The following is a 17,591-nucleotide window of genomic DNA, read 5'->3' as shown; positions in this document are numbered from 1 at the left end:
GCACAGTAGTGCAGGAATTATGGCTCCAAGCACCATGAGACAGTGTCAGATGTGGAGTCACACTAGGGCATTATACCTGTCAAACCAAAATGCAGTCTCTGAGTCCAGGGAAGACAGAAATCTCCTATGGAGCAGGAGAGCAAAAGCTCACCTGATACTGATTTTCAAATTTTTTATGAAAGAGATGCCTTATGATACCACTGACTTTTTGTTTATGTGCTAGTTTTGGCTAGGATAAAGTTATTTTTTTGTCATAGTAGCTAATATGGGGCTATGTTCTGGATCTGAGCTGGAAACAGGGAAGTTTTAGTTATTGCTGAACAGTACTTACAGAGTCAAGGCCTTTTCAGCTCCTCATACCACCTTGCCAGTGATGAGGCTGAGAATACATGAAAAGTTGGGAGGAAACATATCAGGGACTGCTGACCCCAGCTGGCCATAGGGATGTTCCATACCATATGATGTCATGGTCAGTATATAAACCTGGGGGAAGAAGAAGGAAGGAGAGGATGTTTGGAGTTACGGCTTTTGTCTTCCCAAGTAACTCTTACATTTCAGGGAGCCCTGCTTTCCTGGAGATGGCTGAATGCCTGCCTGCTGACAGGAAGCAGGCAATAAATTCCTTGTTTTGCTTTCCTGTCTTGCGTGGCTTTTGATTAACTTATTAAACTGTCTTTATCTCAACTCCCAAGTTTTCTCACTTTTATTCTTTTGAAACTCTCCCTCATCCCACCAGGAGTGAGGGAGTGCCTGTCTGGTGCTTAGTTGCCAGCTGGGGTCAAACCACAATAGTTTAGTAAGCAGGTGGTGTTATAAAAGTTACCACAGGGATGACACAGAGGCAAAGTGTTTATAATGACACAAAATTGAAAATTTGAAGTTTAAATTTCTTTTTCATCTCCGTGTAGGATACTCTTTTCAATGTATGACAGAACTCACTGTGGTCTGTTTGTTCCTTGCCTAACAAGGAATGTGACCTGGATTTTGACTATTGTAAGAAAGGTTAGTTACAGCTTTAAAAGCAAAAACAAAGAAAACAACAAACAGATGAAAATTCCAAACCAAACAAAACCAACAAAACCCCCAAATCAAAAGAAACCAAAACAAACACCAAACCAAAACCTGACATGAAACCCCTAAGTATTTCTTAAGGTGCAAATTAAGCACAATAATTGTGCTTAAACTCCACTAAAGGTCAGTTTGTAAAGAAGACAAACTATTACTTATTAGTTGCGTGTCCCCAAGGAAATATCATCTCCCCACAGAAGAGCTGGAACTTCTTCTCAAGTTCAGGAATATGGTATTTTCCAAGTGAACTATGCATTTCTTTTTCCTTTCTGTGTTTCATACCACTTCTGAGACCCCAGAGATAGTAATGACACTTCCAAATAAAGTGTTTCAGTGAATTTAACCAGTACACTGTTGACCCTCATCTTCCAGCTCATTAATAACACGCTGAAAGATCTCTGACCAAACAACCCTTTTGGTAAATGTTGCCACCTGACTTAATTCACTGGTATTTAACACTGCCTTTTGTATGCTAAATACCTTCATGCTGCTGAAATTTGTGCAACAGTGTTCACAACTAAGATGATCTGAGTTAGAATTCCTGGGTAAGATAATTACAGGTTTTGGTTTCAAAACCAGAAAGAAGCTTCATCACTTAAGTCCGCCTATACAGAGAATACATCAGGGCTTATGAGCATACCTAAGAGCTGACAAAGATTCAAATAGTACCTATACGGCTATTACGGGGTTAGCTATTCGTATTTAACTGTATAGCTGTTACACAGCTACATTTAACTCTCTTAGGAAAATAGTGATCAGAATGTTTATTCTTTCAAATTTCAGAGTGTGTGGAAGTAATTTGAAAAAATCTGGCTGACTTATTTGGCGTTGGGGTTGGAGTCTTTGTGGTTCAGACCTCTAATACTTTGTTTCTGACGTTAATGGTTGTGGCGATCCATGATTGTTCCCTAGTGAGGCTCTGGATCCCACGGAAGTAATCAATACAGTCATGTAAGTGTTCATGTATCTTCTGCCAGCTTAAAGTGAACCGACAACAGGTTTTGACTCTGGTGGGCTGGGATTTACTTTGTAAAGACTGGGATGGATTTCACTGAGGGTGCAAGACTGATGCTGGGGTTTTGTTCATGTATACTTGAACAGCTGTACTACAGCTAGACACTAAACTTCTAATAGGAGAGAAGCAGGGTTTCTTGGGCTCTGTTGGGTTCTGGTCCAGGAAGCCCTGAACCAGAGAGATTATTTAATATTGCCTAGAGTGAGATTAACATGCAAACGAGGTCAAATACTGCTGAACTCGGGAACTTTATTGAACACTGGTAAAGAAAATAGCGATAGGACAGGGTGGAAATGAAAAGATTAGGAAAGTAGTAAACTTAGCAGGTGGTGGGGACAGGTTTGCGAGAGAAAGATTACCGCCATGGATCTAGGATCCAACCAACTTCTCTCTTAGGCAGAGTTGCATGTCTCAGGGAGGCAGGTCATCTGTCGCTCATGAGGTGGCCACCCTTTACATCCCTGGGAGGTATACATATCGTGCTGGTTGGTGGTGGGGATCCCTGGGTCACACGCATCCCGCATGGTCATACAGTTTTTTATACTGCCTGGTTCATGCCTTTGCACACACTCCCCCAGTCCCAGCACACTGGTCCTGTGCAGCACCACACATGGTCTGGCAGGGGCAGGTGATTTGCCTGTGGCCAGGCCAGCCTCCCATTGCCTGTAGCCAGGCAGGATCCCTATGGGACAGGTCTCCTATTGCCTGTAGCTAGGCGCGTTTCTTGTAGCTGGGCAGGCTTCTGAAGAGTGATGTCATCATTTGCAGCAAGACAGGAGCAAGCAGACTTTGAGACAACTTAAAATATGTTCCCTGACAGGCTCAAACTCGGTCATATGAATAAACCTAAGTAACTCCTGGTAATGTTTGTGATTTCCTTGGGAACACCCTGGAGAATGAGATTCCAAACAGGTTGCCCTATAGGGAAGGTGTTGGTAACCTGATAGTCTTTCACCATTCCAGTTAACAGAATTGTTCCCATCTGATGTCCCCCATCACATCTGCTTTGTTCTCTTCAAACATCATTACAGCTTTACTGACTTCACAGTGACGTCATTTCCCATGTCTGTGTTTAGCGTGTCTCATGCCTGTGAAGTTCTAGGCACCTTGGTAAATGTAAATTTTTATAAGCAGCTCATGATCTAGCTGCCCAATCAGCAGTTACCATTTGTGTTTCTGGCTGATGTGGCAGTACATGAGGCCATTATGGTGGAATGGATCCTACATATGGGTGATGCAGCTGGAGATGGTACTGTGAATCAGAAAGCATGTTTTCTCTCACTCAACTGTAATTATTGCAGAGATGATGAAACAGGAATAGACAGCAAATAGCACAGGTATTTGTATAATCTGCTAAGCAGGTGAAAGTATCCTATCCTGCTGGCCATTCAGTAGGTAATAGTGGATGTCAGCAAGAAGTCTCTGAAGGCATGCAAACATGGGGAAGAAGGTTCTTATTCTAAAATTCCTGCAGATTCCTGATTTTTACTCCTACATTAGTGAGGAGCGATGTACAAGTTTGGCTGAATGTCCCATCTTCATAGATAAGGGATATCTATCCCTCACAAGACAGACACAAGGAGTAACTTTAGCTACCTGCGCTAGCTCGGATCTCGGCAGGAATACCCCTGTATCTTTGCACTAGAGCCTTGGGACTAAAAATAGTACAGCTATATTCTTCAGGGTTTGATGAGACTAGCCTGTTGCTGCTCAGCTGATCATAATTCTGGAGACCGTTTGTGAGAGGGAAGCTCAGGTATTTTTTGCAATGGTGCATTATGTAATAGAGATATAAGTGGTTTACAAGGTTTGTTTGCCTTTGAGGATGGCTGTTTTCATCTGTGGTTTGTTCTGGGCTATTTGTCAGAACAGATTATGTGCCATTCAAATCATACCTGCTGTGTTCATCTTTACAAAAATCATGACTGGTGCTAAAATGGAGATGGGATCAATTGACGAAGAGGCTTCACTCTTCAGGCAGAGCACATTCAGGATCTCTAGGGTAAGGTGGAGATATGGCCTTCTTGAAATAGGAGGAGAGCTGTTCTTTCTTGTTTTTACCCATCACAGCTTTCTGTTAGTCTTTGGTAAAGCAGCAGTAAGTGATCAATGCTGTACCTCTGACAGCACCTCCTGTACCCATCTGGCTTGTGGCAAGTGGTGGACCTGCAGATTTTTACTCCCTTGCATCCCCATGGAACTTCAGGGTAGGGAGCTGGTGGGAGATGATGCACAACTCAGTCCACATAGCTTCTCTGAGTGCAACTCTCCCCAAGTGTGGTTGTTGGCTAGTTTTTCCTGACAGGACACCAACAGAGGTTGACTTCATTAATGTTTATAAATATGGAAAGGGCAAGTGTCACAAAGATGGACCCAGGCTCTTCTTGGTGACAACCAATGGTAAGACAAGGGTCAGTGGGTTCAAACTGGAACACAGGAGGTTCCACTTAAATATGAGAAGACACTTCTTCACAGTGAGGGTAACAGAACACTTGAACAGGCTGCCCAGGGAGGTTGTGGAGTCTCCTTCCCTGGAGACACTTAAAACCCACCTGGACGCCTTCCTGTGTAACCTCATCTAGGTGTTCCTACTCTGGCAGGGGGATTGGACTAGATGATCTGTTGGTGTCCCTTCCAATCCCTAACATTCTGTGGTTCTGTGATATCCAAAGTCCTGGAAGAAGTTTCGTAATGCATTTTTACAGATGTCAGTCAGTTTTTAACCTGGAAGCCTCAGTTTTTAACTTGGCAGCCCCAGAACAGTCTGGAGCTACAGCAAATATTGCTGGTGATTTTTGGCATCAAGCAGCCAGCAGTCACGTTGGCATCTTTAACAGTGCGATGACGAGGACAGGTCTGCCCATGAATCTGAATTTAGATATCCAGGGGAGGGAAAGGCAGGAAGATGTTAATATCTGCTTCTAATTTAAAGACCAATTTAGACAAGCACAGGTGTAGGAAACTTACAGGTAACTCAGGGATGAACACTGCTTAATATTCACTCTGCTGCCTTCAGAAACTACCCATATGTGCTCTGGAGTCTGGAGAGCTTTTGTGGGAGCAATTTCTGAATGAGTGAAGTATACCAGGAGAGAACAGGTCTTGAAACTAAAATGGGACTTGATGAAACAAACTCCCCTCTAGTCTCTCAGAGCTCGTCTAGTTGTGGCTTGCTAAATGAAGCCATTAAGTCAAAGATTTGATCCCTGCTTCTCTGGAAGGGGAAGAGGCTATCTGGTGCCAGTTGACTAACTGAGTGGTCCTGTGGTGGTGCAGCCCACCAGGCCACTCTGAGATCTCAGAAGAAGCCAGCATTGTGCTGTTATCTTGGTCGCAAGTACAGTGGTTTGGGCATCAAGCACTCTCTGGCCACACGTGGGTCATGTGCTGCCTGAATTTTATATCAGAACCACTCTGAGATCTCAGGATAAGCCATGCATGCTTTGGGAAAAACTCCCATTTTGTTGTTATCTTGAGCTGAAAGGAAGGAGAGAGCAAAAGTGTAGGAGATTACACAATTTTCCCTGTTGAGCAGGGTAAGAAAAGGGAGACCTTTGTTGCTGTGTCTCTATCACAGGTGCCTCCCACCATGTTGCTTCCTGGGACAAAGGGAAGAAGTGGAGATGTTGACTGGATCATCAGGCAGGGGACTGACATGCTGCTTGTTAGCTTGTGCTAGAGACTCTGCTGCTGCTGCTTTTTTGCTGCTTTTACTTGTGTCAACTGAAACAACATACATCCTAGAGTCTCTTTTATTTCACAGGGCCCTAGAAACTCTGCTTTCCATTTAAGTGCTAGGAGGCTTTCTTTATCATGGATCACTGAGTGTCCCAAATGTAGAGGGCACTAGCCAGTATCTCCTCCCTACATAGCTCTTCTCCATGCCACTCTGACTTCCTAATATTTTATTTAGTGTTGAGCCAAGAATTTTGTACTGAAGGAGTTATGTAAATTTCTGTTGGGTCTAGAGCTTGAAATGCTTTTTTATTCTTATTGGTGGGAAGCATCTGTGATGCTCGAAAAGGCAATCACACTTGCCTGCTCTGCACCTGCGTTATTACTATTAATCATAAACGCATCATTTAAACAGAGGCTTTTCATGTGCAAAGTACTTTACAAGCAATTTCAATCTTCCTCAGAAAACCTGTGTTAAAAAGGTATAAATTTTGTGTGGGTGAGCACTTGAAAGACAGGAAATGCCAATGTGAAGCTTGCCACCATGGTTCTGCACTGTGTGCATAATTATTATTTATTAATTTTTGGCTTTAAACAACTCTCTAAAAGTTCCTATTAAGAACAGGATTCCATTGAGCTGGATTAAAAACCAGTTCCTCTTTTGAGAATGAACAGGACAGGAGAGGGATTGTGAGTCGAGAGAGAATACTGCAGGAGAGTACACCAGGAAGAGAATAAGTCTGGGTGAAGCTGGAAGCCCTTCAAGATGCCTGAGCACATTGTCAGTTTTTTCAAAAGCAAGATGGGTACTTCCTGCACAATTTGATTGCCAGTATAGTTTCATCCTTGCCAAAATATTTTACCAAACTTATGAAACATTCTAGCTGTGTAGAGTACCCTTTTGCTCATGTGCATGTGGCAGATGTGCTCAACACCTCCCCCCAAGCCAAATTAGGAGCAGTTTGGTACAGACTCCAAAGGAGGTAAAGGCCTGAGATGCTGCCAGGCCAAGAACTCCTTTTAGGAAACCCACAAGGAAGCAGAACAGCACACTGAACACCGATACATTGTAGGTACAAGGAGTCTTGTGCTTACTTTTCCCACTGTATACAATTCGACTATGAATCAACCACTTTATTCTATAAATACGATAGCCTGGGTGAGACTACTTTGAGGTCTCTCTACTACACATGGCAATGATTTTTTTACTACTCACAGATCCCTGGATAATCCAAATTTCAGTTTCATACCAATCATTTAGCTTAAGTAAATGCATACCAAATAGAATGAATCACTTAGAATTATAAGGTTGTGTGATTTTTAATATACTGTGTGCTTCATGTTACTTAGTAAGCTGAATTTGCTGAAATCTTAAGCTGTATGCTGTAAAGTTCTGCTGATATTTGCCAAACTTACGCCTACTTAATATAAACAAAGCGGCTACAGTGAACATCAGTGAGATAAGGCCTGTTTTGCACTTTACTGGGAAGAAATAGGATTCATTCAGACAAAACAACACCTTCAAGGCTATGAGCTATAAAGAATATCTACAGTTAAACAAAACAAAGGCCCATCTGATATCAGTGAAAAAGATCCAATGAGAAGCAAGAAGACCTCAGACTCATGTTGCTGTTGGACTGAATCATGGTGTGAGGGGTAGGTAAATAGTCTGCAGGGGTATAAAACCCCAGAGATTTTTATGATTGGCTGGGACCTCTGCAACGGCACCTAGCTCAAGCCAACACTGCTGCTATACTACTCCATTAAATCATTTATTTATGCGAACTCTGAGAGTTTGCTTTGAGACACCTAGAATCCAGATTTCAGAACAACCTGACACCAAGGTCATGGAGGGGAGGTAAGTAGGTTGAGATGCAGATTCGCGCAACTTTGAAATCCTAGGCAAGAGATACAAAGAATCAGGTGTGCACATAACAATCCTTTGGCCGTAAGTACATGTAAACCCTTAACTGTTTTCCCTTACCCTCTATGTTGCTTAGACATCAAGTCTGGGACTAAGTTTGGATCCAGCCACACCTAGGCTCCTCTCTGAGGAGTTTAGAAAGCAAGGGGGTCCATTCTAAACTTTGTGACTCAATGGGAGGGCCTTTCTCTGTCCTTTCATATCTCTTGTCCCCATAGAAATCACTCTAAAACAACTTTCACCCAATTCTGCTTGGCATATTTCCTCCATGTAGTAAGTAACAGAGTGAACCTTGCCATTGAACTTTTTTAAGTCGTACTTTAAGTGATAGTAACATAGCTCTGTGGTAAGCAAAACCCTGAATCACTCATCCACAACAGTGGGACACTGAGGTCCTCTGGTTATCTCATTGAACCAGTGAAACTGCTGAATCACAGAATGTTAGGAATTGGAAGGGACCTCAAAAGATCATCTAGTCCAATCTCCCCACTGGTGCAGGAACACCTAGATGAGGCTACATAGAAATGTGTCCAGGTGGGCTTTGAATGTCTCCAGAGAAGGAGACTCCACAACCTCCCTGGGCAGCCTGTTCCAGTGTTCTGTCACCCTCACTGAGAAGAAGTTTCTTCTCAAATTTAAGTGGAACCTCCTGTGTTCCAGTTTGAACCCATTGACCCTTGTCTTACCATTGGTTGTCACCGAGAAGAGCCTGGCTCCATCCTCGTGACACTCACCCTTTACATATTTCTAAACATTAATGAGGTCGCCCCTCAGTCTCCTCTTCTCCAAGCTAAAGAGACCTAGCTCCCTCAGCCTTTCCTCATAAGGGAGATGCTCCAGTCCCTTCAGCATCTTTGTTGCTCTGCGCTGGACTCTCTCCAGCAGTTCCCTATCCTTCTTGAACTGAGGGGCCCAGAACTGGACACAATATTCCAGATGTGGTCTCACCAGGGCAGAGTAGAGGGAAAGGAGAACCTTCCTCGACCTACTAACCGCACCCCTTCTAATATACCCCAGGATGCCATTGGCCTGCTTGGCCACAAGGGCACAGTGCTGGCTTATGGTCATCCTGCCGTCCACCAGGACCCCCAGGTCCCTTTCCCCTACACTGCTCTCTAATAGGTCATTCCCCAACTTATACTGGAACCTGGGGTTGTTCCTACCCAGATGCAAAACTCTACACTTGCCCTTGTTATATTTCATTAAATTTTTTCCCCACCCAACTCTCCAGCCTGTCTAGGTCTCGTTGAATGGCAGCACAGCCTTCTGGCATGTCAGCAACTCCTCCCAGTTTGGTGTCATCGGCAAACTTGCTGATAGTACACTCTATTCCCCCATCCAAGTCATTGATGAATATATTGAATAATACTGGTCCCAGTACTGACCCCAGGATTACGAATTTGTTGTTTGGAGTTTATTCTTTCAGCAGAACAAAGACAACCAGGGTTTTATCTTTTTTTTTTTTTTTCTGCTAGGAAAACACTGTTTAGTATCTGTCCTCTGCTTGACAGAGGCTGTGTAATTAACTAAGTTCATAGTTAATTTAATTATCTTTAAGACTGCATATGAGGATAAGAATCTTATGCAGAGCCTGAGACAGCACAGGGGCTGGTTGTGCCCTCCATCAGCACAGGGGATTTGCCAAGTTGGACACTTGCTGCTAAGCCACAGAAGCTGTATTTTCTACTATACTTCAGCATTCCTCTTTCATTAATTTGATTGCTTTATTCTATCTTCAAGGAAGACAGATTGAACATTTTAAGCAACAACAGCAGACACCGTCTCCAGGCCACCTCACCGGGTGCTTTTTTCCACTGTCCTTCAGAGAAGGGACTGCCCAAATTTAGTATCAAACGAAAGACTTGCAAGCCGAGGGGGTTAATATGCGAGAGCTTTGAACATCTAGTAGCAATGCAGAACATCCTTTGTGTCAACCTTGTATAATGCTTTACACTTTCAATGCTTCAGATGCTCTTTTTAGTATTATAATTACAAATAATTTAATACATTATTCATTTATAGATGAATATTTTAAACCGGGCTTCCCAGAGGGAAAAGGCTAGGGAATAATGTATGTGGGCATGCAGAAAAACTATAACAGCTTTTCTGTTCCCTTCCAAAATTTTTAACCTGCCAACTGATTTCAGCCAAGTTCATAAAAGAGCTGATTTCAGGCAAGTTTATAAAAGGACAGAGGCCTCAAGGAAGGTTTGCTTTAAAGTTTTAATAAAATATCTGTCTCAGTTGGATGAAGGCGAGACACTCAGATTTGAGTCACTACTAAGATTAAAAATATTTTTCACCCACCCATTGATTAGACGCTAGAAACCCACTCAAGAAACTTATCCTCCCCTCACTGTCTTTTCCCACCCATGGAACAAAGGTGTTTATACTGGAAACGTAGTGTCACACAGCAGCATCAGTGTGGTGGATGTCGTTTCTCTGAAATTGCTTCAGATCTTCAGTATCTGCCAAGCTCAATTCTTTCAGTGCTGTTTGCTCCTCTTTATTTTTGCCACTTGTCTCCCAAAATCTAGCTTCTTTTGGTAATTCTCATTATCTCCATTATAAGTTTCATATCTGACTGCTGATCAATGCTTCACTGAAATCCAGATGAAAGAACAGTAGCACATTTCCTTTGTCGAAAATAAGTGACTAAGGAAAGACACAAATTCAATTAGACATAAAGTATCTATGATAAAAGCACGAATTGTGCGTTGTACCTTCTTCCACTTTAGAAGTGCTTCACTGTGCTCTAAGGCGTGCTTACTGTTGGCTTGACTACAGGCAAGATGATAGCCTGGATGTTTTCAATTTCCTACATGCAGCACTGGGCTTGCTGTACTCCAGTCTTTTAGTAGAGCTCCTGATTTGGTATGTTTATAAAAAATATTCTTTCAGAAGTCCGGAAAGGAAGCAGCAGAGTTTCTGTCTGTTATCAGACACAATACCCTGAGAAAAACGTGAAAAAACACTGCACATGGAAGACAAAGATTTTGATAAAGAGTGCATTCCAGATTAGCCTGGAGGTCTGTCAGTTGGTTACCTTCTTCTAAACAATGGCTGCAGACACTTATTCAAAGAAACAGAAGTATGGAAAGATCCTTCCTCCAAAATGACTTCCCAGTTTGTGCCAATAGTCTTCACTTTGGAGAGGTTTCTTTCTTAGAGAAGTTTTGGCAGTTACATGAATTGACAGCCAACCTCCATTTGCAGTGATGTAATTCTGCAGCATGTTTTTAACTGGGCTCATCAAAGTTTCTGATACATCCATTTGCACGTGTGCAGATTTGCTTAATTTCACTTTTTTATTATCATTATCCTCCATTAATAAAGCTCATTAACATGTCCAGTAGTGTTACATTTCTGCATCATCCCATTTCAGCTGTTTCCATCCATAAGACTATTGAAAAATACAAATGCGCTTGAGAACAGCCCACATCCTTCACTTCCCTTCTCAACCCTCAAAGCAGCCACGTCATTGCTCTGAAATGCAGGAGAATATGTGAGTCATTACTGCCAAATATTGGAAGTATTTCTTCAATGAACAGATGGCCAAATCACAAAGAATAAAGTTTGACTCGGGGGGGCACACTATGCAGTTTTTGAAAGACAAACCACTACCCAGTGGCATTTGGGTGAAAAACCACAAGGGTTTTCCCTTCCAGCTGTACTTGGTTCTGAGGGTAAAGGGCTTAATTCCTGTGACAGGAGGCAGAAGAGGAAGGCCACCCATCTCACTGGCAGTCTTTGAGCACTTTCCCTACCTTCTCCGCTGTAGAATGGTTGAGTTGGAAAGGACCTTCAAAGATCATTTGATCCAATTCCCTTCCCATAGACAGGGACTTTTTTCATTAGATGAGGTTGCTCAAAGCCCCATCCAACCTGACCTTGAACACTTGCAGTGATGGGGCAGCCACAACTTCATTGGACAACCTGTTTCAGTGTCTCTCCACTCTCATCTTAAAAAAAATTCTTCCAATATCTCAATCTACCATTGTTACTTGTCCTTTAACTACAGGTGCCGGTAATAAGTCACTTTTCATCTTTCTTACAAGCCCTTGTTGTGGTTTGATTGTGGGGTGACAATAAAGCCGTGGCAGATGTATTGTTAACCCCCTCTCCCCCTGCTTCCCCTGTCAGTCCCCCCCTCTCCCCCCTTCCCACCAAGGACAGGCGATTGGGAGGGAAAGAAGGACAGAGAGAAGAGAGTTGGAAAAATTAAAAATGTTTTACTAATGCTACTAATAAAAATAGAGAAAATAATACAAAATATACAAAACCAATCTTGAAAGTCCCGGCAACTGCTCCAGCAGATGTAGGGCTGGCACCCGAAGTCCTGGACTGGACTTCGCAGCCAACCGGAACTGGATTCAGTCTGTCACTAGGCCTCAGTTGGGCAGGGACAACTCACAAGGTCCTCTCCCAGTGTCTGCCATAAGGAAAAAAGGACAAGATCCTCGTGATCCCCCACTCTTATATGAAGTATGACGTGAATGGGATGGAATACTTTAGTTGGTCAATTTTCAGTTCACCTCCTGCTTGTACATCTCGTGGGATGCATCATTATCAATGACCTTGCATTCCATTGCTATGTCTACCAAAACATGTATCTAACTTTCAGGAAAACTACAGTTAGTAAGAAGACTTTAGCTGACAGGGAAATTCACTAAAACAGAAACTTGTTTTTAACAAAACCAGGACAGCCCTTTTTATAAATTAAAAGGCCACAATAAGGTCTTCCCAGAGACTTTTCTTCTACAGGCTGAACAACCTGAACTCTCTCAGCCTTTGTTCATGGGAGAGGTGTTCAGCCCTCTGATAAGTTTTGTGACCCTCCTCTGGACTCACTCAAACAAGCCTATGTATTTCTTGTACTGGGGGACACAGAGCTTGATACCATACTCCCAAAGGTGTCTCTTGAGAGCAGAGTAGGTGGGGAAAATGGCCTCTCTCAATCCGCTGGCCACACTTCTTTTTAGGCTGCTCAGGTTGCAATTGTTTTCTGGGCTGCAAGCACACATTGCTGGCTCATATTTAATTTTTCATCTACAATTATCCCCAAGTCCTTCTCCATAGTGTTGCTCTCAATCCATTCATCCCCCAGCCTGTATTGAGAGTAGGAATTGCTCCCAGGTGCAGGACCTTGCACTTGGCCTTGTTGAACTTCATGACGTTCACATTGACCCACTCCTCAAGCCTGTCATGGTCCCTCTGGATGACATGCCTCTGGCCTATTGACTGTACTACTCAGCTTCATGTCATGCACTAACGTGCTGAAAGTGCACTTGATCCTATTGTCTATGCCATTAATAAAGGTATTGAACAGTACCAGTCCCAGACCTGGAGGGACACCACTTGTTACTGATCTCCATTTAGACATTGAACCATTGACTGAAACTCTTTGAATATGGCTATCCTGCCAACTCCTTATCTATCGAATAGTCAGTCCATCAAACCCATATCTCTACAATTTAGAGGCAAGAATGTTGTGTGGAACCATGTCAAAGGCCTTACAGAAGTCCAGGTGGATGACATTAGTTGCGCCTCCATTGTCCACTGATGTAGTCACTCTATCGTAAAAGGCCACTAGATTAGTCAGGCACGATTTGCCCTTCTGAAGCTATACTGGATATCCTTGATCACTTGCCTGTCTTCCATATGCCTGATGATCTTCCAGGATCATCTGTTCCATGATTTTACTGGGCACTGATGTGAGGCTACCTGACTGATAATTCCCAGAGTCCTTCCCATTACCCCTTTTAAAAATGCTTGTGATATTCCCTTTTCTCCTGTCATTTGGGGTTGTCACCTGACTGCCATGACTTTTCAAGTATAATGGAGTTGCTTAGCAACTATATCTACCAGTTCCCTCAAGACCCTCAGATGCATCTCATCAGGTCCCACAGACTTCTGTATGTTCAGGTTCCTTATATGGTCTCAGACCTGATCTTCTCCTATGATGGGAGGGACTTGGTTACCCCAGGCCCTCCCTTGAGGTTCAGGGACTTGAGGGATGTGTTGTCCCCAACATGCAACACATCGCTTTTGTTCAGACTCAGCCCCATCAAGGACCTGGTAATGGTCATAGCTAGGTCCTTTTTCAGTCCTGTATTTTGAGTATCAATATGAAGGCAGGGCAGAGTACACTCCATCACTTTTAAAAACAGAATGGATCCTTTAGGCATATTTACTTTCGTTCCTATTTGTGCTGGTATGGAGAAGTGTGCTGGTTCGACTGAAAATGAGTTAATTTTCTTCATGCAGTTAGAAACCTTTCTTTTTCATAGCTATCATGATCATTATTTGGACTTAGCTTGAGAACAACAAGATAACATCCTGGGACAGAGTTAATGTTTTTAATTGCTCTGGTCTGAGAGCCAAGGATGTTCTGAGCGCTCTGCCCACAGGTGTGAGGCATCGAGGAAAGGAGACATAGATGGGGCAGAGCTTGACTGACATCCAGACTCATCTCATTAGCATCATGCTTCATGCATCACGTTTAAATAGGAGAGCGGGGATCTTCCAGTCTCTCTCTCTTGGGTGTGACCACTCTTGTTCACTCTCAGCTGTTTTCCCTCTTGCGCATTTGGTTTTTTCTTGTTTGTGTTTTTTGTTTGTTTTTGTTTTGTTTTTGTTTTGTTTTGTTTTTGATCAGAGCCAGGAGAGATCGGTTCAGGATGTTTAGTTTGGCCTTTTGACATTTTTCAGAGGCCTCTGTGCTTTTCTGCTCTTTTCCTCTTTTTTCTCTGTTTGGGACCAGGGTGCTGCTTCCTGGGAGTGGCTGCTCAGTTGTGGATGGAGTTCGTGAGGAATTGCATTGAGTATCTTTTATTTCTATTTTATATATTTACTAGTACTGTATTAGTATTTTGTTATTTCATTAAACTGTGTTTGTCTCAATCCAAGTTTCTCCCTTCCCTTTCGATTTTCTTCCCTGTGGGGGTGAGGGACAGGGAGAGGGGGTGAGTGAGTGGCTGTCGGGGTTGTATTGCTAGCTTGGGTTAAACCACGACAAGAAGTGCAATGCATACATAGAAAATAAATGCACCTGCACCTGACCTATTTTCATAACATTTTGTCATGTGAGGTTGCAGTGATCAGTGACAGCCTGCCAGATGATTTGGCAGTATGTGTGCTTTAGCACTAAGCAGAAACAGGGCTGAGAAGAAACAGGACACATGTACTGGTGTTCTGGTCCATTCCGGTTGCCCAGTGTTTTGTTAACTATAAAATGGCAGAAAATAATCTGTCCAACTAATGGCCCTTTTTGCTGTATTCAGCTATCCTTAAATTGTACTGTATGGATAAGACTAGGAGGTTATAACTGGATTATCATTCTGGTGTTGCATAATTCACCAAACTATAGTTGTTTATTCTTTGTTACTACTCAAAACAACAGAAAAAGTTTTCCAAGTGAGAATCTTCACTCTGAAGAGAGTTATCAGTCATCTTCCACCAAGCAGGCAGGGCTTCTGGCTGCTCAGCTGTCCACAGATGCCATTGCTCTGCAGCATCCTGGCCATCAGCTATGGGGCTGGTGCCAGTGTATCCACTGATCAGCTTCCATCCCTACATCTCGGCATCCCTTTTACATGTATGCCCAGGTCTCCTCCAGACCCTGCTGCCCTGGCTGTGCAGGATGCTGAGGCAGCCTTCTGGAGTGTTCAGAAGCAGTCATGGTGGAGCACATCACACATACAAACTGTGCCGCTTTGGGCTCAGTGCCAGTGGCTGGGGTAGGACCATGGGTAAAAGCCTGTGCACCTGGTACCAGCTGCTGGAGAGGGCAAGCCTTCTGTGTGTGAGGGTGTGTGTGTGTGTGTGTAATTCATTGACAATCTTCAAGCTGGACCAAGTAGAAATTAGGTGGGCCTCAGGCCTGGGCTGGAGTATCAGGTGGGTGGAGGGTCTGTGCTGGGGTAGCAGGTAGGTGGCAGGTCTGTGCTGATATTTGGGGACACCTCTGAGTGTGGGGTGCCTGTGGGATGGTGTAACTGGAAGCAGCAGTCAGTTAGCAAAGGACACAGCAGTGGCAATGGCTAGTTCTGTGGCTGAACACTAGATCAGGGCAGACAGCAGAGTTTCCAGAACCAGGGAAACCTGAGGAAAGAGTCTGCTGTGGCATTCACACTGGGAAGCAGCAACTCTCATGAGAGAGGTTGACGAGGCTTGGGCATTTTCAGGAGCAACTGTGAGAGATTTAAATGGTTCTAGGGAGTGCACACAACCAGAAGTGCAGCAAACAGAAGTGTGGGGATTTGTGCAGCAGATCGCACAGGCAGAGTGCTGCAGGCTACTTGTAGGTCCACGGCCCAAGGTAGTACTCTAGGTCTCTGCCATAATGTTGAACACTTACCTCAGAGTTAAAAACAGTGCTCCTGCAGGGAAAGACCCTGAGATGTCCCATGCTTCCACTCATACAGAACCAGTAAGGAAGGAGACTTCAGTAAAGGCGGTAGGTTGCAATGAGTACCCAGACCCTACTGAAGAAAAGGTAAGTACCTGTACAAGGTGTGCACAGGTTGATGATCTGCTATGTCAGGTGGCTGACTTGCAGGAAACAGTTAAAAGGCTGTGCAGTATTAGGGGAGCTGAGATGGAGATAGATAGGTGGTTTCAGAACCGTGCTCCTGTGGTGGACACCACAGAAAATGTAGGGGACACCACTAAGAATGAGGCACTTTGGACCCTGATGACCCACAAAAGCAGGGCTCCACCTCAGTCTCCAGCGTCTAGCATCACGGCTGAAACTAGATATGAATATTCAACAGCTATAGACGCCAAAAAGCAAGGCCTGCAAGGAGAAATTGTACCAGAAGCACACAGTAGTTACCATAAAAAGAAACGAAGAGTGCTTGTAGTGAGTGACTCTTTTTTAAAAGGTGCTGCAGAGACCACTTGCCATCCTGACAGTCACAAGAGGTGTACTGCTTCCAGGAGCTAAGATCTGAGAAGTTGCTGAGAGGGTTCCACAACTTGTCAATAGCACAGACTACTACCGACTGCTGCTCTTTCATGTGGGCACAAATGACAGTGAAAGGTGGAACCTGGGCAGAATCAAGGAAGACTATAAAGCCCTGGACGAGCAAGTGAAAAATACTGGTGTCCAGCTTACTTTTTCCTCCATTCTATCAGTAGGAGGAAAGGAGGCACACAGAAATAAACACGTAATGCACTTTAACTCCTGGCTTGGAGGCTGAAGTCATCGTGAGGCTTTTGGCTTTTATGACAATGGGACATTCTTTTACAACTATAACCTGTTAGGGAGGGATGGAATCCACCTGTCTGGAAGAGGCAAGGGAATCTTTGGCAGTAGGCTGGCCAACTCGGTGAGATGGACATTAAACTGAGGAGTTTGAGGAGTGGGGCCCAAAGTGGCAGTGCTCATGCTATCACATCCAACCGGGTAAAAAGCCTGGCCAACCAGAGCAGTGACAAATACTCCTTAGCTGCCTCCCAAGCTAAGAACCTGAAGGCCAACCACCTGTCGTGGTTTAACCCGAGCTAGCAGTATAACCACGATAGCCACTTGCTCACTCTTCTCCACCCCCAAACAGAGAAGAGAATCAAAAGGGAAGGGAGAAACTTAGATTGAGATAAACGCAGTTTAATAAAATAACAAAATACTAATATGCTACTAGTAAATATATATATAAAATAGAAATAGAATATAAAATAAAAGATACTCAATGCAATTCCTCACAAACTCCATCCACACTGAGCAGCCAGTCCCGGGAAGCAGTACCTGCTCCTGACCGCTGATCCCAGAGAGAGAAAAGAAGAAAAAGGCAGAAAGGCCCAGAGGCCTCTGCAAAGTGGCAGGATGGCAAAAGGCCGAACTAACGAAAGTCTTAAACAGAAATCCCCTGAACAGGTCTCCAAGAGTGAAGAGAAGAGCCGGAGAAT

This window comes from Caloenas nicobarica, chromosome Z (genome assembly GCF_036013445.1).
Source record: "Caloenas nicobarica isolate bCalNic1 chromosome Z, bCalNic1.hap1, whole genome shotgun sequence".
Taxonomy (NCBI): domain Eukaryota; kingdom Metazoa; phylum Chordata; class Aves; order Columbiformes; family Columbidae; genus Caloenas; species Caloenas nicobarica.
The sequence above is the reverse complement of the archived record's forward strand: the minus strand, read 5'-3'. Positions refer to the sequence as shown.